At 45.6% G+C, this 15,316-nt stretch overlaps 1 protein-coding gene across 11 annotated transcripts in view; it reads left to right on the top strand.

Moving 5' to 3' along the window:
* GRAMD1B (GRAM domain containing 1B) overlaps window positions 1–15,316 on the top strand; it is a 229,257-nt gene that overhangs the window by 155,210 nt on the left and 58,731 nt on the right. The window lies entirely within an intron of this gene.

The following is a 15,316-nucleotide window of genomic DNA, read 5'->3' on the forward strand; positions in this document are numbered from 1 at the left end:
CTCAAGGATTGGAGGAGTGCAGAAGAACAAGAAAAAGAATCCTTTAAAGTGCAGAGAGATGCTGAAGAAACCAGCATAAAGGAGTCATTGCAGTTGGCTGGTGTTAGCCAAAAACTTTTCTTGAAAGTCAAGTAATGGAGTAAAATACTCAGAGTCTCAAGGTAGAAGAGCAGGAAATAGACTTCTGCCTCCATTTCTTTTATTCCATCTCCCGTAAAGATTCACTGTTTCCTCCATTAATACCATCCTTTATTTCAGGAGTCAGCAATCTTCAGTCTGCTGCCTGTTTTTGTAAATAAAGTTTTATTGGGACATAGCCACATTCTTTCATTTATGTGTTGTCTGTGGCTGTTTTAACCCTACAGCAACAGAGTTCAGTAGTTATGACAGACTGTATGGTCTGCAAAGCCTAAAATATTTACTATCTGGCCCTTTACAGAAGAAGATTGCCAACCCCTGCTCTATATTATGAAGAGATGACTAATTTTGCGTTTTTTGTTTTTCCGCGAGAATCGTGATTTGCACCAACCCATGCAGTTTTCTAAATAAGTGCCCCTTTCCCTCGTGGCACGTATTTGCAAGATGACTTACTGGAACCAGTGGTGTGGTCTGGGATTCAGGCCTCTTGAGGACATACCCTGACCATCTGAGCTGCCTATGAGACCCACACAGAGTGGCTAGTACCCTAATAATAGACATTATTCGTTTCTAATGTTTATTTACTGCTCAATGTATGCCAATATTACGGAGAAACTGAGGCTTAGGGAGGTTAGGAAAGGTGCCCCAGGTGACATAAAGTGGCATTGAACCCAGTCTGTAGGAGAAAAGCCCTTGCCCTAACCACTCCCCTGTATTTCTTGCCATCCACCCACTCACCCTTTCCTCCCAACCTCCACTCCCTACTCCCATCCCTGTGATTTCTGGATCAGTCATCCATCAGCCTTTGCTCTTCTGGATGAAATATTATGTTTCTCTTGGAATGCCCATTCCTTGGTCAGTTTGCTTTTTGACCCCTACCCCTCCTCCTCCAGTCATCTTCCTGACCGTGCCCCCCAGACCCCACTTCCTGGAGGCTAACTCTCCCTGGAGAATGATTTTGAGAAGCAAATGAGGTCTTGGGTTCCCTCCCCGTCAGCAGTTTCTGTCCGATCTCTCTGGGAGGATGATTTTGAGAAGCAAATGAAGTCTTGGGTTCCCTCCCGGTCAGGTCAGCAGTTCCTGCCCCATCACTGAACCCCGCCTGGAGTGGCAGCTGTCACCCAGGTGCTCTGCCTTCTTCAGAAGACAGCAGGCGTCTGGAGAAGCAGCTGGAAGGGGGAGCATGGCCCAGGGCCCCGGGGCACCAAAGTGGCAGAAAGGCAGCCGCTGGGCAGGCTGAGCTGGCATTGCTGACCTTTGTGGAGAAAGGGCGTCCTTAAAGGGACAGCGAGCTCTTTTCTTTCCTGGTGGCTGACTGCCAGTTCAGATGCCAGGGATTTGAAGAGGCCATTGTTCTGGCAATGGGAGACGGGGGCCCAGACCGCCCAGTCTTTTTTTCTTTTCCCGTTACCAACCGCGTGTCCCCCTCTGATGTGTAGCCTGTCAAGTGTGGAGGGACGGTGAGCTCTCTTCAGTCACCCACCCTCCCCTCCTCCTCTACCATCTGAAGGCAGCCTTGTCACTAAGGCTAAAGAACAGAATAGCCCTCACACAGCCACCAGCTCCCCCTCCCCCAGGGCGGCTGCTCTGGCGGAGAATGAATGGTCTCTGCAGGCTGTAGTGAGGTGCCCAGTGAGTTGTTTACTTGTCCCAGGTGAGTGGGTGAGGCGATATGACCGGTTTTCTACAGGTGCCTCTTGTGAGCCACCTGCACTAGAATCACCTTAGGTGCTTGTTAGATTCTCGGTTCTAATTCCAGAACTTCTGGGGCCCCGGAAACTGAATATCAACAAGCACAGTGTAGTTTGAGACCCACTGGCTTAATTAATGATTCCCAAACCTGGCTGGTCATGAGAATCATGTGGGGACATACTGAATCAGAATATCTGTGCAGGGCCCATGAATTTGAACAAGGCAGCTTCTCTTTAGGGGTTGAGAGCAGATACCCTGGAGCTGGCACACTGGGTTTGAATCCTGGCCCCACCAGCTACTATCTATATGATCTTGGGTGAGTTTCTCAACCTCTCTGTGCCTCAGTTTTCTCAGCTGTAAAATAGGGATAATTTAGTACCCACTGTATAGGGTGAGTATGAGGATTAAAGCAGTTGGTATTTATAAAGTTCTTACGAGAGAACTAGCACATCAATAGTACTATTTAAGTTTTCATGAAATCTTCTTTCCTTTTTTTTTTGTAAACTGATCATCCACGTTGGAGATCATGATTTGAATAGTCTTTCCGTGGCAAGGTCCCCTGGGTAAGCTGGCCTTGGGAAGGGAGGAGCCTTGTATATATGCTTTAGTAAATGACCGGCAGTCCTTAGATGTGTCTGTGTGACTTGCTCTGAGAAGGCAGCCCTACCATTTGCCCTCCCTGTCTCTTGGCCTTTAGAGTGAGGAGAAAAATCCCTGCCTGATTTCCGCCTCTGGCGAGGTGATGGTGATGGGCATTGGAATGCTGCCTCGGGAAGGCCAGAAACCACATCTATAAGGCTGAATGGCTTCTTCAGAGGTAATTGAAGGAAGAGAAAACGAGCTGCAGGCCAGAAATAGCTAGACGTAAATACAAGGTCTTATAATTACTATCCACACCCAGCTCAATCCCCTCAGTTAAACTGAACCCTCTACACAGCCTTCCTGACCTCAAGGAAGGAGAAGGGACAGAAGTGTCCGTGGAGGCTCAGGGGGGTGTGTAACCAAGGGTGCTTGGGTGGCGTTACCCTCAGGAGCACTGTTGAGCCAAAATGGGCACTACGGTTTAGCATGCATCCAAGTTTTTATTATAACTTTTTGGTTTTGCTCAACCATTACTTTTCTGAAAATGATCCTGTTGGACTAAATTTTTCCATGTTTAGTATCCAGCTCAAGGCTTCTTTTTCTTTCTGTGCTCTCTAATTTCTCTTTGCTTTCATTACTCTGGAGTGACATTTATCCAGCGGCTTGTGGACATGGCGTGAGGTTGGAGGAGGCTTGGAGAAAGACATCCAACCTGGGAGGGCTGAGCTGTTCCAATTCCACGTGTCCCCCAGAGTGTTCTGGGAAATAATCAAGGCTGGACAAAAGGCCATTGGTCAAATAGAGACCAATTTGACCAATTGGTCAAATTCTAATGCCATACAGCCAGGTGGTAGTATTTTATAGATCCCGATACAAGGATTTTTGGTGAGTCAAATGCTAGATTATTATTAGTTTTTTTAATTTTGTTTATTTATTTATTTATTTTGAGGAAGATCCGCCCTGGGCCAACATCTACCAATCTTCCTCTTTTTGCTGAGGAAGACTGGCCCTGGGCTAACATCCATGCCCATCTTCCTCCACTTTATATGGGACGCCGCCACAGCATGGCTTGACAAGCGGTGCTTCAGTGCGCGCCCGGGATCTGAACCGGCGAACCCCCTGCCGCCGCAGTGGAGCGCGCGCACTTAACCGCTTGCGCCACCGGGCCGGGCCCCGAATACTAGATTATTTAGAAGGAAACAAGCCAGTCCTCAGGGCACATCTCATGGATATTTTCCATCTTGATTACAAATGTCAGCACACAGGGGATCCAGCAGTGGGCAGAGTTTTCCTCGCATCCACTTACTCCCACTTGAGCATATTTTACAAGATTTCCAGGAAGCTTCACAGGGGCATTTCTGTTCTTGGTGGGGGTTTTGATACCTTTGGTCGCTCTGAGACCCACGGTGATGGGCAGGAGCAGGACTTCAGTGGATTGAGAGATAAATTTCGTCAACTTGCCTTGGGAGAAGAGTTGGGCTACCTGCCCCATTAGTTAAGAATATTGATTCATTATTTTGGAGGCTAATGGAAAAGATCCATTGGTTTCTTTTTCTTCTCTTCAGAGAAGCTGCAGAGGAAATCACAGCTTTGAATGGGAAATTGGGCTCAGTGAGATCACAAGGCCTTTCTGCTATGGAGATTCGTGGAGTCTAGATGTATTTCTGGCCCCTAACAGTAGAGGGAAAACCTTCCCTCTCAGTCTGGAGAAGAAGAATCTATAGAATAGAAGCAGGTAGAGATCTTGGAGTGGTATTCAGTACAAAACTCAGGAGGTCCTTTGCTCATTCCTACACTGGCGCCTCGCTGGATGTCATCTCCTACTGGGCACTGCTCAGCCACAGAGGATGTCTCAGAGTTGGGAGGTTTTCTAAGGTCGTCTGGACCAATCTGGAGATGGGGATGTAAAACCAGCCTCATGGCCAGGAGCTCACCCTCCACCATCTAGCCTCTTACAATATTTGGCTGCCCAAACTCTTAGAATACTCCCTGTTATTTCCAACCCAGTTATACCATCTGATAACTTCCCTTTGGAGAAACAAAAAATAAGACTTTTCTCTCTGGCTTTCTCTCTTCTCTTCCTCTTATTTGATATCCTGCGTACTTTAAGGCGTCTCTACTTCAGTCTAAACACCCCTAGTTGCTTTACAGTTTTGCAGAGGGCAGGGTGTCCAGACCTGCACTGTCTTATTTATCTTGTTTGAACAATAGACCTTGTAAAGTACACTTTCTCGGTATGCTCCTACCAGTATAATTTGTGGTGGGTTTATTACCTCCCTTCACTTTGCTTCTGTTGATGAGGCCCAAATGTATTTTAGTTATTTTCTCAGCCACATTGTGGTTTTGGTCCATGCTGAGCATTGTGGTCTTTACCCACTGGTAAGTAGACTTTCATATTCCTTCAGGCTTTGTAGAAGAAAGGTTCTTGCCAAGGCTCAGGGGTTTATTCTGTAATACCCTTTACGTCAGGCAGCCTCCAGCATCTGGGGTACACAGCTGAAGGATCCACAGTGTGTGGACTGTGAGAAGGGAATGTGATTCTGCTTAGATTTGATTTTGGTTGGAGGGTATGGTGCTGCCAGGATGTCACAGCGTATGTCCGTGGTGAGTCAGTGTTCCCAGCTTGCCACTTGGCTACTTATCTCTGTAGTCACATCTCTTCTGTCCCTACCTGTTCCTTCCAGCCCCCATTAGGTTTGTGTGTGTGTGTGTGTGAGGAGGATTGGCCCTGGGCTAACATCGGTGCCCATCTTCCCCTACTTTATATGGGATGCCGTCCCAGCATAGCTTGACAAGCGGTGCGTTGGTCCGCGCCCGGGATCCAAACCTGTGAACCCCGGGCCACCGAAGCGGAGTGCGTGAACTTAACCACTATGCCACCGGGCCGGTCCCCCCATTAGGTTTTGACGGGAGGAGTTAGGCCATGCCAGAATTCTTTATTGAGGATTGGTTTAGAATTTAGAAAGAGAGAGTGCCTCCCAGCTGCCCAGCAGCTACCCTGATGGCTTTTTATCTCTTCTTCTCCAGAGAGATAGGAGATGCAGAGGTGGGAAGAGGAGAGGCAGATAGTTCGAGGCAATGATGTGGTCAGAAGAGAGAAGGTAGAAAGAGAATAGGACTCATGGCTGGGTCACTGGCCCTGTCTGCTGTGGTCAGCATTGCTGCCTTTTTCTGCCTCACTCGCTGTGGCCGTGGAGCTCATCTTTTTTGCTTCTTATTAGCACTTGGAGATGTGTGAGGTGAAGAATGATCATGGACCTTTAGAGCAGGAACTTACTTAGGGGGTCATCTAGACCAATCCCTTCTTAGAACAGATGGGGAAACTGAGACCCAGAGAAAGGGTGGGGTATGTCTAGAGTCACACACTAGTGTTATCTAGGTGCCTACACCCCAGGAAGGCAATGCGGTCTTATAAGTGAATTTTGATTTGTGGCATGTTAGTAACTGCTCCATAGCCTGAATCGTCCTCATAGAGAGTCAAGTGTATATTGTGTGCCTAACTACGGGGAGGCCTGTCTGGGAACAGTAGTCTAGGCAGCCCAGGTGCTGCTCTTGGGGATGGTGACTGAGCAGGCTAATTGCCACAGCTGGACATGTATGGAGAAAATGGACACTGAGAAAAGATGTCCATGGATACAAGTAATCTACGTTGAAGGTAAACCCAGACAGGCTGGAAACTCTCAGAGCAGCTTTGGCACGTCTGCAGAAAGCCAGACGCTAGACTGCACTTCCAGAGGTCCAGGCCTCTGTGCTGTCATCTGGAAAGAGAGATTGTCGAAGTTCTCTCGGTACCTGTGTAAGAGCTCTCCCAGTTGCCCCTGGAGAGTTTGGGTTGAATTAAAGAGGATCTGGGTCAGGATGCTTGAAAAATGAGTTCTGGCACTTAGCTTTCCACCTGGGTTTTCCGTCCTGGCTGGCCCCACTGACCAACCAAACTCCTGAGAAGCGTACATGGGTATGTGGAGTGGGGCCAGGAGGCAATAGCAGCCTGTTTTGCACACACCAAGGACCCCCAGCTGGGGACAGGGTTGTTGCTTTGATTAGGCTTCCTTCCTAACTCATCACGATCTCCCTGTCTCCCTCTGCCCCGACACAGCGCTTGTCCCCTCTCTTCCTCGTCACCTCCCAGTGCAGTGCAGGGGCCTAACAATGGTGTTTTCATGATGTGAGCTCTGTCTGTTAGCTGCCTAAAGCTGGCTGGTTCTCTTTAGGTTAAAAGAAGAGTGGGCATGGGGTAGAGGGAGATGGAGGGGCTAGTAATGTGGCCCAAGCTTTGGGCCAGTAGCCGGAGGGACTCAAGAGCTCTTCTTAAGTACAACATGTCAACATCTTAACTGGGGCACCAGCAAGCAGGTTTCCCTCTTTAAGACCTTAATCTGGGATTAAGGAGAGGTCAGTCACCTCTGCAAAGAGGTGATTTGGAGAAGGGCTTAGCCTCTCCTAATGTCTTGAAGTGGACAGAGGTAGAAGCCATAGCATGGTCATCTGCCTGTCCCAGGGGGCCAGGACTCTCGCTAGAAATTCCAAACTGGTACTGAATTCTTGCGTCTGAGATTTGGCCTTTTTCTTAAACTTTAGCAATGTGTCCTCTTGCCTCCCTATTCAGGCACATTCTTTCATGGTAATTAGTATATGTCTTAGGTTGGAAAGAGCCCCTGGAAAAGACTTGGAGACAGATTTGCATGTTTATTGGGAAATACTCTTGGGAACAAACCTGGGAGTAACTGCGGGAATCAAAATTGGGCAGAGGGAGAAGTTCAGCTTGGATGCACTTGAGGCTTTGGCCAATCCCCCAGAGGGCTCTGGTTCTGGGATGGCCCTGCAGAGTTATCCCTAAATTGAGACAAAGGGGCAGGCTTTCGTATCCTCTCAAGGATTAGCCAGTAGGTGTGATCTGTCCTCAGGGAGGGGCGTGCTCTTCAGTGAGGCTGTTTTCTTGGTCAGGGGCAGTTCCCAACGAGGAGCTAAGTGGTGAGCCATCAGCAGCTCTTACTATAGGCAGCTGGGGAAACGAGCGCCTCATTCTGGAAGGGAGCAGCACACCAAGGTAACCATTACACCATAATATGCCCACATGTGTCTAGGACTTTAGGACATTGCACTTGGCCTTGCATCTTTTCATCCTCACAATCACCTTATAGAACAGGTGTTATCTCCCTTTGACAGAGGGAGAGTCACTTGTGGAAGGTCAGAGGGTAGCTAGTGGCAGACCACATCCAGTACCTGGTGACTCTGGGTGGTGAAGAGAACATTGGACTAAGTAGTTTGTGTTATTATTTAATCCTCTTCCATGTTAACTCTGGGATGTGGGCAAATTACTACTTTAATTTGCATAATCAAATAATTGGATTAGACCCATGCCCATATTTTAAAGGTCTCCTATCTGTTGCCACCCTGCTGGCCACTTTCTTGGTTCAGGGCCTTCCTGCTTGGGCAGTTACGATTGCTTCAAAAGACAACCACCTGCCCTAGGATATTCTCTTGTAAGTGAGACTCTAAGTCCTGCCCTGGAGTTGCCAATCCCATCTGTCATCCTCCTCACTTTTTCTTTTTCTACTTTCCTTTCTCTGTGCCTCTCTGCAGCTCCTGGGCTCTATGTATACTCCTGCTACCACCTGCTTCCCAGAGAATCATGACCGTAGATTATTTAATTTATCCTTATTTTCTTCTGTCTCGTTTTTTCCTACCCAGGAATGACCTCCATTCCTTGCCTGATCCTTTCCACATATGAGGTGTAATGTTCTGATCACACGTAGGGATCTGTGCTTTCCTCTGGGCACCACACTTGAGTGCCTGCCGTCTCGTGTAGACTCTTGCCGTGGCCCCTGCGCACCCACTCTAATTCTGAAGATCTAGGAAAAGGAGGAATTTTCATTCTCTTTTCAGTGCATTTCAGAATCTCACCAAACTTACCTACATGAAGTTGTCTCCTCTTTCAAAGAGGGAAATTTTCAAAACCAAAAGAAAAGAGCAAATGTAATTGAATTGAGTAAAAACCCAAACATCGGTGAAAAGATAACCTGGGAGAATTTGACCTTTTTAAATTTGTTAAAGTCTCTAGTCCCTGATGAATGATATCTCAGGTGTACTCAGTAAACTTGCAGACGTGCTCATAATCTCTTTGACTCAATTTCTTTTCTGTGAAATTGGAATAGTAAGATTAAATGAGATAGAACCCAATGTACCTTCATAAAGTGCCTAGAACGAAGCCTAGCACATAATTCTCAATGAGTGTTCACTCTAAGTATTATATGGAAAATCATAAAAAGTGAGGAAAAGTGTCTTGGATTAAATTAAATACAGATTAAATACATTTAAATACAGGATTAAATACAGATCACTAGACTATACTTTCAGAAGTAATGTCTATACTACATTACTGGAGAATTAAGGTTAAAATTGTATGGACCAGGGGCCGGCCCTGTGGTGTAGTGGTTAAGTTCACGTGCTCCCCTTTGGTGGCCCGGGGTTCTCAGGTTCTATTCCAGGGCACAGACTGATGCACCACTCATCAAGCCGTGCTGTGGCAGCATCCCACATACAAAATAGAGGAAGATAAGCACAGATGTTAGCTCAGAGCCAATCTTCTGAGCAAAAAGAGGAAGATTGGCAAAAGATGTTAGTTCAGGGCCAATCTTCCTCACCAAAAAGAAAAGAAAAAATCGTATGGACCAGTGATTTCTAAACTTGGGTACATTGCAATCATCTGTGGATCTTTAAAAAATGCTGATGCCTGGCTCTCATTCCCAGACATTCTGATTTAATTGTTACGGGGTGTGACCTGGGCGTTGGGATGTGTAAAAACTCCTAGGTGATTGCAAAGTGCAGCAAAGTTTGAGAACTAGTGGCACAGACTATTCAGAGGATTTATAATTGATCCTGTTGAAAATCTAAATTGATGGTTGGCAACGTTTAGCAAAGAAAAAGGTGACACTCAGGGGCTAATTGTTCTGTTTGGATAGGGTTACAAGAAAATTGGGGGAGAGAGTTGGCATGCATGGTGATATGAGCTTTGCCTAATATGTGGAAGGAGCCCTAACCCCAGCAAGTTTTGTTCCCAGTGGGCTAGGGTCTTCATCTTTTTATCCTTCTGGGCTGAATTTAGCTCTAGGGAAGGCTTTTACATCTGCTAATGCTTGACCTAAAGGTGGGCACTGGTTTAGTGGCAGTGTTGGTATGCTATAGAGCAGGAGTGGTGTTAGAGCTGTCTGAATCCTTGGCTCCCTCTCCCCATAGTTCTGGCCATTTCTTGCTTCGGGTTTTAATTACATAGACATCATTGCTCCTCATGTGAGAGATGCAGTATTAATGAGAGGTCTCGGGTTACAGCGGGTCAGAGGCAATCAATATACCCATTCGGACACCCTCAGTCAGAGAGGGCAGAGTGGAAATCTGTGGACCATCAGTTCTCTTGCATTAATGGTTCATAAAACATGGGCGATGTCCTGAGCATTAATTCTGGAAAGAGTAGTTTAATAGGGTCTCCTGAGTACCTGATGATTGGGGTGAACCAACTCTTTTACACCGCAAGGACTGACTTCAAAGACCCTTCATGACCCCGTCTCGTTTTTTTAATTCATTGGACGTATGTTGACCTCTCTGGCTAATAATTTAAGTTTTTTTTTTTTCCCAAACTTTATGAAAGACTGTTGTGTTTGTCCCACTTCTGCTTCGTTGCCCCCTTTTGCTCTTTGGCAACAGCCAGTTGATGGAAGCAGCATTGCAACATGGCTGAGAATGGACTCTGAAGTCAGAATGCAGGGAGATGAATCCTGGTTTCTCTTGTCTACCATCGGTGTGATCAGGGAAAATTATTTAATCTCTGAGATATCTCAATTTCCTTATCTGTAAACTAGGGTTGATGTGAGGATTAAAGGAGGGAATACATATGAAATGTATAGAAACTGTGTCTGGCTCATAGAATACTCGACACGTTTTTAGCCATTTTATTGTTACCGCATAACTTGAGGGCAGGCATAATGTCTTACTCATCTGAGCTCCTTTACAGTCATGGCTATAGCAGTACATCAGCAAGCGTCCAGTCGGGAGGTAGAAACCACACCAATAGATTGAACAGGGAAGATTTAATATTAAGAATCATTAACAAGTAAAAGGGTACAGAGGACTCTAAAGAATGCAGGAATAACAGATGTAGGAAACAACCGCTACCTGTAGGATTGAGGCAGAGCACCCAACGGAGGAACAAACTTCTAGTGGTGCTCCCCACGCAAGGCTAAGATTCAGAGCTCATTGGAGAGGGTGTGGCTATGGCCCAGTGTCTGGCCCAGAAGGTTCCTGAGGTGCTGCAGGCTGGGGCAGATAAATTGGAAACTCACTGCTGGGATGCCAGTGAGACTCACTGGAAAGCTGGCGAAATGTTCACAGGGTCCAGCTCCAGCATGACAAGACAGGGCAAAGGAGGATGGATTTGGAGCTGAGGGGCAATGAATGGACAATTGGCCTAAGTGGGAACGATGGAACTTACTTTGCAGAGTTATTTTGAGGGTTAAATGCAATATTGTGATTGTAACCTGTTATGATTAAGTGCAGTGACCTTTGAAGTGCTTTTACTTAGTAGATGTTATTTATGGAGTAGCATGGTATGCTGCAGACATGGATTCGAGAAATACCTGCATGACCTTGGGTAAGGGTAGGCTTCTATACTCAGTTTGCTCATCTGTTTGATTAAATAAAAGTTGTATAAATAAATAAAATATGTGCCTAACACATGGTAGATTCCCAGTAAATGTTAGATCTCTGTTCCTTTTCCTTCTCGGACTTACCCCACACTTCAGGAATTGCCTCGATGTTTATGCTTTATAAAAGCACCTGTGGTTTGGATGATGATAGTAGTATAATCAGGTTCACTTTTGCCTGTCATTCCCCATAATTCAACAAATTCAGATTTAGTTAAAATGTTTGAAGTACTTACTATGTAAAAAGTCTTGTTTTTGTTGGGATGGAGTAGGATTCAAAGATATAATAAGACGTTATCCTTTATTATCTCTATCTCTCATTCTTGTCAACAACAGTTATTAAGCACTTGAGGTGAACAAGATGCTGTGTAGACACCAACCTTCATGTTACAGAATGTGATTGAACAGGCCTGGGGTAAATGGGACTATTTGGTTCAACTGGATTTGCAGGTATACCTTAACTTCTCTTTCTTCCCCCGATTCCTCCAGAGTGCTCTTTGGAAAGTGCTTTTGATACTGCACAGGACTTGCATAAATCTCTTTTCCTTTCAAAAATAGAAACTGATGTCAGTTTTCTCTATCTCTAAGGGAAACATGTAATTCATAAAAAAGTACCTACTTATACCTCGGTTTCCTAAGTTCATTTGCAGAAAACCAGTTTGGGAATTTAGGCACCAAATAGCGTGAAAATGTGGAGATTGGGTCCGGGGGCCCATTGAGTTCCATCTGTAGAAGTCCGGTTAGCTTTGTTATGATCACAGTGTGTGATCTCTTGGACTCAGCTGGCCTCCTCTGAGTTTGTGCTGTGCCTTTCAAGGAGGATGAGGGGAGCAGAGCAAATCTATAAACACTGTTAGTAAAAAACGCCCCTGCCCTCCTGATGACAAGTCAGTTGCACCTGCTTTTCATACGCAACATAACTGTTACAGGTGGGACTCAGGTAAGGCAATCTGGGTTTCAGATACTGAAATTAACTAATAATTTACTGTTAATTAACCATATACTATAGGAAAGTTATTAAACCCTCTACCTGTCAGTTTCCTCATCAGAAAAATGGGGTGATAAGTACCTGTTTCTAAACGTTGTTGGTAGGATTAAATACCATCATTCACATCAGAGACTTAGCAAATTGCACATAGAAAGTACTCTTTCTGTTTCTATTTATTACCAGGATAATTTTGGTTTTATGTAGCTCAAGTGAGAAGCTTCTAATTATGAAAGAAAGGCTTACATTTTATAACACAGTAGACATAGTCCAGATTTCTCTGATTTGCTTGCTCTGTAACTTGCTTATATTTAATGAGGTCCAGTTTGGGAGGAGCAGGCGAAGGACACTTTGGTGACTGAGGAAATACCGTGCACATACCTCATGCATCTTAAGGAGCTGAGATTTTCTTAGACTCAGACTCAATTGAAGTCTTCTGAATACTTTTCTCACCACTAGAAAATATCTTTCATTGTGCTTTTCAAAAATAGCTATTGTTGGGGCTGGCCCGGTGGCATAGCGGTTAAGTTGGTGTGCTCCGCTTCAGCGGCCTGGGGTTCACAGGTTCGAATCCCGGGGTGCGGACCGATGCACCGCTTGTCAAGCCATGCTGTGGCTGCATCCCATATAAAGTAGAGGAAGATGGGCACGGATGTTAGCCCAGGGCCAATCTTCCTCAGCGAAAAAAGAGGAGGATTGGCAACGGATGTTAGCTCAGGGCCCATCTTCACACACACACACAAAAATAGCTATTGTTTTTGACAAGTATTGATAATAATAATAGTTTTCATTTATTGGACAGATACTTTGTATCAGATATAGTGAAAAGTTTGTTACATGTATTTACCTCATTTAATCCTCACACGATCCAGTAAGAGTCGTTTATTTTTGTGATTACTTTAAAGATTAAGAAGTCTGGAGCTTAGTGAGGTTAGCTTTTCACAGGTCAGAAAATTAGTCATTGAGAACCAGCGTTTGCATGAGGTTTGTCTGATCTCTGCGCCTGCCCTTTTAACCAACAGCTATCAGCTACCATGAAGATACTAACAATATAGGGCTATGTAGAGCTGTTTTGGAAGAAAAATGAATCTCTGCGTTTTACAGTGGAAGAAGCAAAGCCCCTGCAAAGTTAGCATGATTTGTCCACAGTCACATACTGAGTGGAGGAGCCAGGACCAGGGTGCCGGCCGGTTGGCTTCAGCAACCCCTTTGTTTGCTGTCTTACTGGAGGACAGGACATTCAGTGCAAAGGTATTTACTGAATACCTGTGCCGTACCCAGGACACCTACATGTTGGAGGGACATGAAAGAAATAGCCTACAATTTTCCTAGGGAGATAAAACCAACAGAGGGAACAACAGACTCTACAATTAAGTTCTAAATTGTATACTGTAGTTTATAAGGGCAGGGGTGGAGGAGGTAGCCAACTTCTCTTGGGTGGTCTTCCATGCCTTTATTTTATTTCATCATTTTCAACAATGTAAGGGAGAAAATACATATTATTGACTTTTTCAGATGAAGAAACTGAGTCTGAGGTAGTGGTAGGTGGGAGACTTACTCAGGGTCACAGCCAGAAAGCAGCAAGACTTAGCCTTGGATGCAGATCTGACTCCCAAGTCCAACAGAAGAGGAGGCAGGTGGGTGGTTCAGAGCAAGCAAGGCATTTCAGAAGAGGTGGAACTTGAGCCAGACAAGTAGGGGTGGGTAGAACTGGGGTAGGGCTCGTGTCCCAGGGCATTACCAGTACACTTTTCTTTGGAGCTGAAATTGTTCTAGGTAACTGAGGTGGGGGCCAGACAGCCCAAACTCAGGTGCTTCCTAGATACCTTGAGGCTGCTGTTCTGTCAACAGGCTGCAGACAGAAACAGTCCTGGGAAGACCTTTCACGATGTGCCTGTAGGGCTTGGCAATCCCAGAATGAGACTTTTTCCCAGCATATGCTCAAGAAGTATTAGCTGTCAGGATGAGTCTGGGGAGCAGGTCACAAGTGACATCAATGGATAATAATTAATATTCACCATCAGCATGTAATCCTGTGCAGCTGCTGCAGACAGACAAAACTCAGTCTTTTAGGAACATCCAAAGAGCGAGAATGCATAAGCTAACCCTTTGCAACTCAAAGTGTGGTCCATGGAATAGCAACATGGGCATCACCTGGGAGTTTGGCAGAAAGGTCGACCCTGGGCCCTCCCCAGACCCAGAAGTCAGAATCCAGTTTAACAAGATCCTCAGGTGATTAAAGTTTGAGAAACATTGGGCTAACCAGCATCATTGTTTTTGTTGTTTGTTTTGGACGGTTTGGGTTTCCACTGCCACTCCCTCAGAAGGTGAGGATGGTTCTCCACAGATTCACAGTCATAGTTCGGGTGTTAGGTAGCTCATTATCATGGGGTTTAGAGTCAGGTGACCTGGATTCCCAGTTCAGCCTTTCTTGCCTCGGAGCCTTCCACCCATCCAGGGCTCAGCATCCTTATGTTAGATGTGGTCATAATCAGACCTATATAGATGATTGTTGTGGGAATCAAATGAATTAACAGGAGTGAAAGTGCTTTGTAAGCCATAAGTGACTTTCAAAATATTCATTAATATCGTTGAATAGAACACCTCTCCTCTGAGAGAGCATTCGTCTGGGGGCTCAGTTGAATTTGGTGTTTCAGTGCCAACACTGCATTTCAGTGAATAGACAGGAGAAGAAACAATTTTAGGAGGCGCAGCTTAGAGTTTGAAAACTCAGATGACCCTGCTTTGTCATGAATGTAAGTGCTTTACTTAAGTGTTATTTTCTCATCCATATGAGTCTGACCTGTTCAAGAAGCAAGTGTCTCTGCCGCCTTGGAAGTCCGGGAGAAGCTACCCTGAAGAGGCCCTCAGCCATTTTCTTTTGCAGATTATGGTCTCCAGTGCTGCTGCCTTGCGCTTTTCCTCTATTCTCAAAGCTCAGGCAGGGAGAGCAGCTGTCAGCATTTGAAAGATGCAAGGCTCTATTTTGAGCCAGGCGCCTGTGTTTTGATTTAGTGTCACCTCCTTGATACAGGTTGACCTGATAGGCAACACCTGGGAAATAATTGGTGGCGGCAAAGGGAGCACACTCTCTCTGGAGCATCAGCTTGTGTTTTGTCAGATTTGCGGATGAAGAGGAACTAACGCCCGCAGCCCCAGTGGCTCTGTTCTCCAAGCTGGCATGAATAATTGAGAGCTGGCAAGCTGACTGCACCAAAGAGTT

Source organism: Ceratotherium simum, chromosome 7 (genome assembly GCF_057802395.1).
Source record: "Ceratotherium simum simum isolate JZ-2026a chromosome 7, ASM5780239v1, whole genome shotgun sequence".
NCBI lineage: Eukaryota > Metazoa > Chordata > Mammalia > Perissodactyla > Rhinocerotidae > Ceratotherium > Ceratotherium simum.